The following is a 13634-nucleotide window of genomic DNA, read 5'->3' on the forward strand; positions in this document are numbered from 1 at the left end:
AGCAAAAACATATTATTTACAAACTGCTGTAAAAACGGCAATGGGATCAATTGGGAATGTTTTTTTCGTGGAACGGGGAGAAGATAACCCAAATAACCGTGTCCTTAAAACGGAACTGCCTAACAAGGAATTTTTCCACTTCCAAAGTTTAAATAATATTGAAAAAATTGGCATTTTTTAAACCCAAAGAAAAAGACATAACAAAAATAGGTCTGTTTTGATTATAGTGCGTTATGAAAATGACGATTTGGTACTAGTTTTTGGGTAATATAGAAAATTATGGAAGAATGTAATACAATGTTAAAAAATCTCTAGAATTTACCACTTTTAACTACTTACATATAAAAATTGTCAATTGAAAAACCTCTTTTTCTGAAGTCATTCATTTGAGTATGGTTCGAAAAACAAGTTGGTTGAAAAAATAGGCAAAAAGACAAAAAGCTATTTTTGACTATTTCGGCCGGGGTTTGGTACTAACTTCGTCGTTGATGATCCTATACCGATGATGTTCTCTTCATTTGACTGCCACTTGAAATATAAAACCAGATTGTGAGGCATTTTGGTTTTGTAAATAATTGAACAAATACCTATTATGTAGTTTTTTCATGCTCACTTCACGAACCTAGCAGGAATTTTTTTTTAACTTTTTTTGATTTGATACTTGCTCCGCCCACTCTAGTTAGAATTTGTTGTTGTTGATTTTTCCCGCTCACTTCACGAACTTAGCGGGAAATTTTTGTTATTTTTTCCAAGCTTTCAGGTTTTTCCCGCTAGCTTGACACTTTTGTTTACAAAACTGACATGCAGATGGCGCGGCAGTAGAACTTGCCCGCTAACTTTTTCCCGCGCGTTTGACCGAAGTTCGTCAATTGACATTTCGACGAATTTTGATTCGAGCCAATCATATGGGCCCATATTATTGGCTCGAATCAAAACTCGTCGAAATGTCAATTGACGATAGGTTCATCCGGAGTGTTCATATAATTTTACATTTTACTAGCGTTGCCAATTTTATTTTGTGTCCAGCACCCAATGTGGCTACGCCACATCGCTTTTGTGCGTGCTGTCCGACTTTGCTACCGCTCAGTCGGACTTAAACTAGGGATAGCCCCTATGTTTGAGTAAGCCGGGCAAACGAGTGAGTCACAGGTTCGCTTGCTTCCGACGGCGGGTCGGTGGCCACCTCGCCCGGCTGATCCTCAGCGGCTTTGCGCCGCTTCGTTTCCTAGGCCTCGGTTATGCGGCTAAGCCGCATCGAAATGGTACCCCTTGAACATTCTAACTTGAATCGGTTGTGTCACAGGAGCCGGAATACAAATTAGAACCAGCCAGCATTCCGGCTGAGTTAAACTGGGAAGCTTAGTAAAATTTAATCTGGAAATAAAATTTTTTTGGCAACGCTCCAGCACCCCGTAGAATTGGGTCATTAAATGAGAGAAAAAAGTCGTTTTTCATTACTTACATCGATAAAGCTGATTTTCGTGATTGCAACAATGTTTCTTTCCAACTCAGGAAATGTGAAAATAATATTAAAATTTAAAATAAAGAAATATGTTGACAGTCTGAATTTGACACTATAGGAAGGACTTGACATATCGAATTTCACGACAAATGATGCCCTGTCAGAAAAAATTAAAGGCATGTTTTCTCGGTTTTCCCGCAGGGTTATTTTTATTTGACATAAACACCATCCATTGCATATAGTTTTTTTTTCATTTTGGGTGTTGTCCCGATAGGCCAGATGTAAACAACCGCAGTTTTCCTATGTATGGTTGCCAAGTTTACATAAGATTTATTTTAAAAAACAAAAAAATCGTTTTTACGTATCGCAACGATTTTTTTTTGAAATAATGTTATATTATGTATATTGGACCTAAAATTTATCGAATGGAACGGAAAACTATATATAGCTTAATGACCCAATTCTAACAATTTCACCACCTGGGCGCCAGGTTGACGATATGAAATGAACTTTGTTTACTTTCGACATGTTTTGATTCGAGCCAACAAAATCAAGCCCAAAACCCTACAACAAACTACACTGAGAAATAAAAATATGCATAGTTCGATGAGAACATATCAAATGGGCCCACAAACAAAACGTAAACAATTCCGGTTAATTTATACCCACCATACGATTCTAAAGCCTGGCTTTTGGCGAAATAATAGAATATCGAAAAGGCACATAAGCAAAATAACTTTTTTTATGTTCTTTTTCACTTTCCCTCGAAAATTAACGGTTCATATTCACCAAACAACAAAACGGAAAAAAATGTTTATGGGCTCTTTTCTTAATGAAAAAGACTATACTTGAAAAAGGTACAAAAACATCCCAACACCAAGAAATGGGTCAAAATAAACGTCACATAATCATTTGCTTAAAGACGCTGAATCCCTCTGGATAAAGACTCGCCAACTCTATCTTATTCTTATTATTTATCAGTAAGTGTCATTCCAATCGAGCACGAGACCTGTCAAAAGCCCTCAATCCGAAGAAAAACGCTTCAAATCCTTCTGGAACGAGAACCATTGACAGGTCTCGTGCTCGATTGGAATGACACTGATAGATAAATGGTAAACAAACAATTGACGTGTCGAGTCTTTATCCAGAAGGATTAGTTTGGTGGGAAGAAGCGCTATTTCAATTTTTGTGGAATTATTTTATTCTTTACAAAATATTTAAAAAGTCTAAGTCTATTACTCCGATTCAGATTTATTTTGTCCGACTAACTCTTCGTTTCATGGTGGCGAGGATGAGTTCACCAAATATTGCTGATTTCTTTTACAAAGCAATGAAAATGAAAAATAAATCAAATTTACTCCAAATTAAGGAAAGTAAAATTTCGCTATATGCTACAATTGCAATGTTGCATCCCACTAAGTCGCTCAAAATGGTGTAAAAAAGTTATTTTGCTGCAATTTTACCAAATCACTTCACCGTTTGTGGTGCTGCACCAAGGTATGGCAGATTTGTTCCAATCCAACTGGCATCACACGAGTTCTTCCGGTGTTGTTGCTATTCCTGCAGCGACCCTTAACTGTTGGCTCGAAAGGTGAGTTTTACCCCTTTGTTGCGACCTCCGGTGATGAATTAACGACACCACAAAGTGCTTCTCATTAGAGGCGTGCGCCGCGCCGCCGATTTCAGGTAAAAATCAGCGGCGCGCCGGTGTCGCGCCGATGCGCTCACTATTTTTACATGTAATCGTCGGCGCGGCGGCGTGGCGCACACCTCTACTTCCCATGCGATACCGCTGCCCTGTCTTTTCCTGTTAGTTGTGGAGGAGAGCAATGCTCGTTCCACTTATCCTCCACAGCGAGAGTAGCTGGTGCTTTTATATTCTAAAAACTTAGTCGGGGAAGTGAAATACTACACCTGATTAAACCGAAAAAATCGTTCTCAAACGTGAACAATTTACAGCTTAACTCTAACGTAGTAATAAAAAGCAATTAAACTGCTCTAAAATGTCGAGCAATCGCTTTGATCCAAATTTCTGTCTAGTTCCACCCCCCTCCCCCCCCCCCCCCACACTTCGCCGGTCTGTAAAAATCTCCGGGTCAAAGCTTCTCCAGAGGTGGCAACCCTAAGAAGGATTCAGTGTCGTCACATTTGCTGTAAACAAAAGGATTCACCCGCCGGCACGATAAGCTAACGTCGCACCTAAAGGCCCTAGTATAAAGGTACGCAAAGAGCGTGCAGAAAGTGAAGCCGAAAAAAGTCTACCTATCGTGCAAAATTAGAATCCAACTTTGCTGTAGAGGTATTAGAGATGGATTTCAATTGTGCTCGATAGGTAGGCTTTTTTTTTACTTCACTCTTTGCGCAACTGTTCTCTATAGACTGTGGTCGCACCGAAAAGGGATTATGGGAGAGGACACAAAACCAGTGCGATATTTCAAAAGGGACCAAAACATTTATCTGCAAAAATCGTTCACAATACAATTTTTCAAATAAATCTGGTATATTATTCGGAAAAAATGGTTAATTTAACACGGCATTGAGTTGTTTAGTCCTTCAATCAAGCTCCTGTTCATAAATAGGAATATAAAGTACGAATAATTTTTCAGACGCCAATTTCTCAACATGAGCATATTGTATATAATGCCTTATGAAATGTTGACGTCGAGTTAGCATATTTTCTATTGCCGGCTCTTTTCTTCTGCGTTGATTTTTTGTTTTTTTCATGCACATACTTCTAGTAAGTGGATGAGTGGATAGACCGAATATGCCCAATGCATAAAATTTATCTCAGAAGAAACGAGAGGTAAATAGAAAAATATGCTCTCGATGCATAAATAAAATTCTGCGTGTAGCCCTACATTCAACCAAATACAAATTTGTATTTGATTCAACAAAACATCGAACAAAGTGGATCAGCGTAGCACGTTTGTTATACAAACTTGCCTGCGAGGGAGTGCTAAGATGATGCAACAATGGCAATTAAATGCATTTTTTCTAATGTGATGCAAATTTATGTTTCGATTATTGATTAATATATTGATCGTGTACTTGAAAATATTGATCGTATAGAAATCAAATGGGATTGACGTATAGTATAGACCCTACACGAGACAAGACTATTGTCAATAAAAATATTGTCAAGACTGCTTCAATACGTCAATCCTATTTGAATTCTACAGAATCAATATTTTTAAAATGTACTTACACGATCAATATATTGATCGTGTAAGTACAATATATATATATATATATATATATATATATATATATATATATATATATATATATATATATATATATATATATATATATATATATATATATATATATATATATATATATATATATATATATATATATATATATATATATATATATATATATATATATATATATATATATATATATATATATATATATATATATATATATATATATATATATATATATATATATATATATATATATATATATATATTGATCAACAATTGGTTTATTGACAATATTATTGTCCCGTGTAGGGTCCACTTTAGAGTGATCTGTCCCTAGGCACTTACGCTACCGGATAACCAAAGGGCGTATCCTCGTATCAAGAACAAAAACCTAGAACTTTCACATTTTGTACATTTTTTTATTTACACGAAATTGTGATGTGTGGGTGTGGGGTGATATATACCATTTGTGTTCTTCTAATTTGGCGTGTACACAAAAGGGTGAATGGTTTGTCGTTTCTTTGAAAAATGAGTGAAGCCAACATAAGCTGGCTTCCTGGCTCGGATAGTTCCCAAAAATGACAGCGAACGCGCTTAAGCAACGTTCACATCACTAGGAGCCAATGTTGATAACTCGAAATGAAACTTATCGAATACAAACAAACTTCATTTTGATGTGCTTAACTGGTACTGAGGTGATAAAAGCATTCGGATTTTGTGGAGGAACAACGATGAAAGAGAAAGCGTGATCTCTTATATATTGTTATTAATTACTTGTTTTGAATTCAACTTTTAAACAGTGTCGTACAGTTCATGTGAACAGATCTTGAACATTTGAAGCGTAGCTAGCGCTACTGGCACTTGGTGGCAGCTTCAGGCAACAAACAGTTTTCACGGGGCTGCGTGTACACTACTGTTTTCACCAACGTCCCTGTCAAAAAACTGCGGACGAACATGGTCAGGCGATTTAAAAAGTTTGACGTTTGACTCAATTCGCCAGTGCTAATTGCCCCTCGGAACAAATGCAATTTGCGAATGCGATTTAAAGGCCATTTCAATATTTAGACAAATTTTCTGGCGGTTGAAATGGACTTGGTCGTTTTTCGCGGTTTTCAAACATGGCGGTTCATGTTTGGTTTCAGCTTAAAATTGTTTTTTGAGCAATTGGTGTGTTTTCACTTGTACTTTGTTTGTCTAGTGCACTTCATTTAGCCAACGAATGTGGAAAATTGTGGAATCCTGTGTATGTAGAGTAGAACAAGATCTCTGACCTAAACCTTAATGAACGTCAGATTGTGATAAGTTTTGAAGTGCGACGCCAATTTCACCATTGATTCTTCCTATAATTTGGCGGTGATTACCTAGTATACTGGTAAGTATATGTGAGTAGATAATGAATCCGAAAATAAGCATTATTTTTAATTTTAATATTAGGCAATTAAAGGCGATCAAATGGCGCGTTCCGTGGGCGATTTAAGGGTGGGTTGGGCGTCAAAAAATGACGGCGCAGATCGCCCAAATGTTGCATTTGAAATAGCCCCCTAATAGGGATCTTTAAGGGTGTGCGGGTTAAGGCATATTCTGATGCAGATTAGTACCGTGAGTTAATATCTCGGTCCTTTTTCAATTTTTTGGCCCGAAACTATTGAAAAAAACATTTTTTAGTTTGTTTCCTTTTAGGACAATAACACATCCAAACCCATGCGACTTGCACGACCCTATAGGTTGCCTTATCAGATCTACCATAGTTTGCAGATAAAACTTGAGATGGCAGGTTGCTAGCGGATTGACAAAGTACCAGATCATGCTGTGTGGGGTGCTGTCCCAGTTAACAATGAGGCGAACGAGATATTTGCAGATACGTCATTTAGTACACTGAAAAAAATCCAAACGTTAATTCTATTTGCTTCAAACCGCTTAAAATTCATATGAAGAAGAAATTCTATTGTTATCATGCGCACATATACCTTCTATGTGTCAACTGTATAAACTGTGTATGCACACACATAAGTTATATGTGCATATTGTTATAGAATGGGGTTTTATGTGCCTAATAGTTATGAAATGTGAATGTAAGATTAATATTTCTTGTAAATACACACATGAGGGTTATGTGCCAGCAAATAGTGTCTATATGCCACCGTTAATTGCAAAAATCTATGTGTAAAATCAATAGGCATAACGTTTACTTTTTTTTGAGTGTAGGACAACTGTCAGTTTGCTGGTTGAGTTTAATTTGGTTTTTTTAAATTTAAAAATCATAAAAGAATAATTAAGGTTTAAGAATGATATGAGTGTACTCGTAAGGACACCCGCTACCAATACATATGAAAAACTGGCAGTTTTTCCAAATTAAAGGTCCCTATTGTCAGCAGATTGCTGGTAAATTGGAGGGCAATTAGCGCATCCGAGTTGGCAAATAGCCCCCCGTTAGCCAGCAACTTGCCTTTTTTTACTGGGTTGTTGCTGCTTCTGTCGATGAGCGTCGCGACGCTTACGATGCCGACGGGAGATCCCCTAGCGGACGTCGGCGAAACGGGCCGGATGAAGGCACTGGTACGATGGTGACCCACATTGTAGACGTACACTGAAAAAAATCCAAACGTTAATTCTATTTGCTTCAAACCGCTTAAAATTCATATGAAGAAGAAATTCTATTGTTATCATGCGCACATATACCTTCTATGTGTCAACTGTATAAACTGTGTATGCACACACATAAGTTATATGTGCATATTGTTATAGAATGGGGTTTTATGTGCCTAATAGTTATGAAATGTGAATGTAAGATTAATATTTCTTGTAAATACACACATGAGGGTTATGTGCCAGCAAATAGTGTCTATATGCCACCGTTAATTGCAAAAATCTATGTGTAAAATCAATAGGCATAACGTTTACTTTTTTTTGAGTGTACGGACCTGCGGGTGTTTCTGGTTTGAATGTTGCAGGCGTCTTCCATCCTTGGCGAGCATCGGCGTGACAGCGGCTAACCGCAATTTCCAACACCGAGAGGGGACCCTCCTTTGCGGTTATGACCTGCGGCCCGAGGGTTGTAGATACCGCCACGCAGCGCCGTATGTTGGACGACGATCGTTTACGGATTAGGAGCGGAATCCTCCTGGATTCGCGGACCGAACCGAGTGCTGGATGTTTTAAAGTGGTGCTAAGAGGCGCTAAGAGGTCCTGGTGAAGAAAGCAGCAACGTAATATTACTAAATAATCTTATCGATTCTTCAGGGTGAAACTTCAAATGCATAATAATGCATAAATGCACAGCCGAAATATAGCATTATCGCTTGCTCTATATGCGTATATAAAGCTGATGTAACGCGTACATGCTTCAAGGACCTTTAAAGCATTTAAGCTTTACATGTGCATTTAGTGGGGAGCGGGCCATTTGGCATAATGTCATTTGGCATAATGTCATTTGGCATAAGGTCATTTGGCAGAATAGACATTTGGCATAACGGTTATTTGGCATAATGGTCATTTGGCATAATTTGGAGAATTGATCACACTGAAGGTCATTTGGCATAACAGTCATTTGGCATAATGGTCATTTGGCATAATGGCCATTTGGCATTATTTTGAGAATTTATCACACTGAAGGTCATTTGGCATAACAGACATTTGGCATAACGGACATTTAGCATAGTTTTGCTAAGCGATCTCACTGCAAGGCCTTTAGCAAAACATACGAATGTGTAGTTTATCAGGTGAATGACCCGTAAGGTTAAAGCTGCACTAAGCAGTAATAATAATAATGTGTTGTTATCTATTACCTAATATTGATTATATTTCGAGTGATTTTTTAACATTTCATATCTGATTTTGCCTTCTTTTAAATATGAGCAGTTCTTTTGATTCATTTTTAAAATTTGTGTGCTTGTTCATTCTTGAAATTATGGATTCTTTGCTACACGTTTTAGTAAAGTATAGTGTAGAACTGCGATCCACCCGACGTATGTTTTGTTTTTGCTATTATTATTATGAGCGCCAATGAGTTTTGGTTTTCCATGCAATGTTACAATAATTAAAATTATCCTTATTATCTTTCTTTATATCATGAGTCGGAAGCGGCCCCTCGCAAGCAAACCTGTGATCCACTGGGTTGCCCGGATTACTCAAACATAAGGGCTATAAATTAGTTTAAGTCCGACGGAGCGACAGCTATGTCGGACAGCACGCGACTTGAAGCGATGTGGCCTAGTCACATTAGTCGTAAATGTTGTTTTATTAATTGGTAAAGAAGAATAATCTAATTAATTTTGGTTCAAGCTCAATTTTAGTACTATTGGTAAACCAACTCATTTAAAGTCATTTGAATATTTAGGTAGTTGCCGTTATGCTCAAACATGTGATCAACATGTCAGCTGCTTACAACTGCATAACTAACTTTCCCTCGAACGATGAACGTCATTGTCAAGATACAATCAAAATACATAATACATACAAGAACGGATATATTCAAAAAACATCCTGGTAATCAATAACTTTATCACTACATATACCTATGCCAAAACGACCGTTATACTAAATTACTGTTTTCCTTAACATAAAAATATTTGTATGGAAAGATATTCAGCAGTAGCACGGCTTAAATTTATGCCGAATTACCTGTCTTCATGAACAGTTTTAAATTGTGTTTTCCCTGTAGTTGAAAAAATGGCAAATAACCAGTGTGATCACTTCTCAAAATTATGCCAAATGTACTGTTGAGAATTTTAGTACAAGAAACGTGAAGGTTCTACATACAGATAAATCATATTTACAACAAAACCTAAGCGATGGAACCAACGGTTACAAAATTGTTCACGTGGTATATGGATGGACCATATGGTGACCGTTCTTTGTATGGTCGAGTACGGAAAAACTATAATGCTTATGTTCGATGTTATACCATGGTTGCACTATCGTTGAACGAACTATATTGGAAATGGATTTCAAACGTTCTATAAAATGGTTCGCATATGATACACATTTATGCGGGTAGTGTACCGCATAAATGTGTACCATATGCGGGAATTTGGACCGGGGTTTTGTGCCGGATTTTGATCAGAGAAAATTTTCCGACGAAATCTCTCCAAACTGTCAAACCAACTACTGCTTCTAAAAAATACAAACTATTTTAAAAATAGCACCCAATTTGAAGTCTAATGAAACATCATGATTGCACCTCGGAACTTTGATCGCGGGATTTTGAGCCGGATTTTGATTATGGAACATGTTCCAAAGTATCTCGAAACTGTCAAACCAAAAGTTTTACTTACAGTAGCGATTCCAGATGTGAAGACATGATTTCATTTTGATGACATTTGAAAGGTTGTGAAGACAGGTTTATTCATTTTGAAGACAATTTTTTTGGAAGTCTTACTGATTTCTAGCAGAACTATGGCTCAAAATTAAAAGCCGATACAGAATTTTGGTCGTTGAAGACAAATTAAGACATTTTTTTTGAAATGTGAAGACATAGGGAGTAATATAGCATTTTGCTTACATTCGCCTGCTTAGCTGAAAACAAGGTTCGATTTTAGTATGTCTCATCAGCAAACAGAACCTCTTTACTTATGGGACATCGTAAGTTAGAAGTCGTTTAATGTGTTCACAAGTAGTGTTTCCAATTTCCAACTTAGCGTCAGCCCGGTGCATTGGCCAAGTGCCGTGGTTCTGAAGAGACGAAGTCGAAACGCAAACACCTGGACTAATTATTTTTTTTTATTTCGATTATAGAGGTTTTAACCTTAAGGTCATTCGCCTCTTCGGGTTAGAAATATCTCTTATGAAAAATTTCTAACCCTATGTGCGGGGTCGGGACTCGAACCCAAGTGCGCTGCGTACTAGGCAATCGATTTACCAATACGCTACGCCCACCCCCAGACTAATTATTGTAATTCTCAATTAAGTGATTCTTTTTCACATAGCTGCCACGTGCCAAGAGATAATTAATCAATTGGAATAATAGATTAGTTTAAAAGTATAGCTGAGAGCACGATGTTGTACTTACTTTTAGAACTTTATTACTGTTAAAGGACCATCAATGAATTATGTGTTGAGGAGTGAGGAATATATCAAATGGGAACAGGAGAGTAAGGTAGAACGTGACGTAGCATATTTTTATTGAAAACTATATAGTTTCTAGCCCCGAGAGGAGTCGATAGATGCACGTTGCGTATGCCACGATGCTCCTAGCCGTTTATGTTGTGTGTGAACGTCTTCACTGAAATTGTATGTAACAAATTTTGATGTTCCGTTGACGTACTACACCGGTGACGAATTCGTCCTTGCTGGGACGAACTTTCATATAAAGTTATGCTGTTCTGTCTATAGAACAGGAGAACCGAAGCAATAACATTTCATGACAAAAATTGATACTTATTCACTCACGAAACAAACTGACAAACCGTTACTGCTCGCATTGTTGAATAGCGCCATGCTATAACGCTACTAAAGACCGCATTATTTTATTTTGTAGTATTTGTGAAGAGTCTCGGTGTATGCCGTCGTCTCTCGCACAGTCGCCGCATGAAAAAGCCGCGTGCACGGAGAGAGTCGTTTTTCGAACTTCGCTTGCTGCAGTAGGTAGTTGGTTGGTTCACACTCAGCTGCCTTCGGTCAAACAAGCGTAGGTAGCGTTGCTGCTCTGTTCGTCCCACGAGCCGCATGTTTGCAAAAGTGATAAATATACACGCACACACGCGTACCAAAACCAGTACCACACAATTTGGTGCAGTGTTACTTTTATCGTTTGACAAGGCGGAAAAGCGTAATTTCATTCGGTGTGTCACAGTAGACGGAAAAGCGCTGTAAGTTTTCCAAATAGCAGTAAATTTCTGAAATCACGTGCTTATCGTCGTACAGTAGACATCTTAATTTATTGCTTTTTAATAATTTGGTGATATTTTTGATTGCTTATCAGTGAGATTTCGTGATAAGACTCAAGTGATTATGTGACATAAGAAAAGGAGCTGGGTTGAGTTTCGTCACCGCTTCCGCAATTGCATGTGATTGATATAAAACACGAGGTGTGACAGAGTGTAGTGTTATTTGTATTTTTATTGATCCGAGCGGTGGTGACATACCCGAGTAGGAATAAAAATGATGTTGGAGCTCTTGTAATCTGATGTATAAACAAAACAAAAAGAGTATGTCGGAAAAATGACTCCTGTAGATTTAATGATAGAATTGATTTCCATTCACCGATTTTCAAAGTACTTCTTTTAGGACGAACATTGCATATGCAAAATAAAAACTCGGTTATAATGGTTTGGTGCATCGATTGCGAGCATTTTTCATTCATAGCCTTAGCCTAGTTGGTGTCCATTTTCGTATGAATGGTACCGCTACGATATGAAAGAGTAGCTATAATATGTAGGTGCATAACAAAAATAAAAAACACCATTATCATCAGCTTAGGTGATATAGGGTGAGCATAATGGTTGTTTTCAACTGTGTTGGTAAATTTGGGACGGCCACTGACGTTCATTTCCAATTCCAATACATGCCAAATAGTGCTAATAATAAGAGAACCGTTGTCAACAGTGAGCATTTATAAGACGCACGTAAAGAAATTAAAATGTGATACGTCCTTTTGATTTTTTGCATTCTTTATTTGAAACTTTTGAATATGTTCTACGATATTTTTCCAAATCCTGTCAGAGGTGTCAGGTGTATAGAATTGCAGATGAAACGACCTTGCGTATACCCAGTAAGTCCAGCCGGAAAATGAGCCGAAACTAGCTGATTCTACCAAAGTCATGGGTGCTTTTCGACTTCATCTCATCAGAAACAGACGCCAAATCCCTAAAACGGAAACAATGTGTGTTTCAATCGAACGACTAGTCAAACGTGATTTCCCGTCCGAGTAGAAACTCTGTTTATGCCAATGAGACACAGTGAGGCCGAAAATTAGCTTGGCAGGCCAATGCGAAAGCACTATGCTATATTTCCCACTAAGGAGAAAAAATTGGGTAAACACCAAAATTTTTGGTGAAACCACTCTTTGTACGTAAAGGTCACAGATGAGATAAATTCGAAACGCACCCATGACTTTGTTAAGTTAGGATTTGTGCCTTTTCGTACAAAGAGTGGTTTCACCAAAAATTTTCGCCCTAGGGAGAAATTTAGGTGTTTACTCATTTTTTTTTCCTGAGGAAGAAATATAGCATAAAAGCTGATTCTAGTTAGTATCCGGCCCCAGTGACAACGGATTCTAACTACAAACACTCATAGTAAGCACAGACTAACTGACGTAACACTGTGAGAAAGCTTCCTCCAAAAATATCGATCCGCCAGTTTTCCCAGAGCACTAGCTCCACCTTTTATACACGGTCCCAAACACTCATTTGCTGAAATTGTTTTTAACGTTTCGCGTTGCGCACATGACAGCCGTCGTGACCGCCATGTAGACGTTAAGTCCAACAAAGCAAACATTACTTATGATCGCATAAAACGACTGCTAACGGTTGTCGGCCCGTTAGAGCAGAAGTTCTGAGAGCTTATAATTGGAATCGAAACATTGTGTAAGCTTAGCAAGCCAGTGCAAGTGTAGTTTTCCCTAAGGAATATGACGCGACGGGACGACAACCGTTAGCAGTCGTTTTATGCGATCAGAAGTAATGTTTGCTTTGTTGGACTTGACGTCTGCACGGCGGTCACGACGGCTGTCATATGCTGAAGAGCGGAACGCGAAACTTTAAAAACAATTTCAATGTAGGTTTTGTGTCCTTATGCACAAAGTGGTTTTTTCACCATATTCCTTAGGGAAAACTCATTTGCTGGTTGGTTACTCCTCAAGCCAGGTTTGTGGTTTACCCCCGGATGCTTGATCATATGGCGCCAACATTTCAAATGCGGTCACAGTCCCAAATATACAAATATATTTAAAATGACCGCTAAATCGGGCGAAGCATTGTTTTCGAATGTTATGTTGTCTGTGGTAATAGACTCGCAGATGTAAA

At 37.9% G+C, this 13634-nt stretch overlaps 1 protein-coding gene across 5 annotated transcripts in view; it reads left to right on the forward strand.

Moving 5' to 3' along the window:
• The first annotated feature begins 11250 nt into the window (after nt 1-11250).
• LOC131677677 (equilibrative nucleoside transporter 1) overlaps nt 11251-13634 on the forward strand; it is a 64140-nt gene continuing 61756 nt past the window's right edge. For 2 of the 5 annotated variants that reach the window (XM_058957620.1, XM_058957623.1), the window contains exon 1: nt 11251-11480. The gene's annotated coding sequence lies outside the window, so the exon portion shown is untranslated. The other 3 variants (XM_058957622.1, XM_058957624.1, XM_058957621.1) reach the window with 2 other exon arrangements.

This window comes from Topomyia yanbarensis, chromosome 1 (assembly GCF_030247195.1).
Source record: "Topomyia yanbarensis strain Yona2022 chromosome 1, ASM3024719v1, whole genome shotgun sequence".
NCBI classification, from domain to species: Eukaryota; Metazoa; Arthropoda; class Insecta; order Diptera; family Culicidae; genus Topomyia; species Topomyia yanbarensis.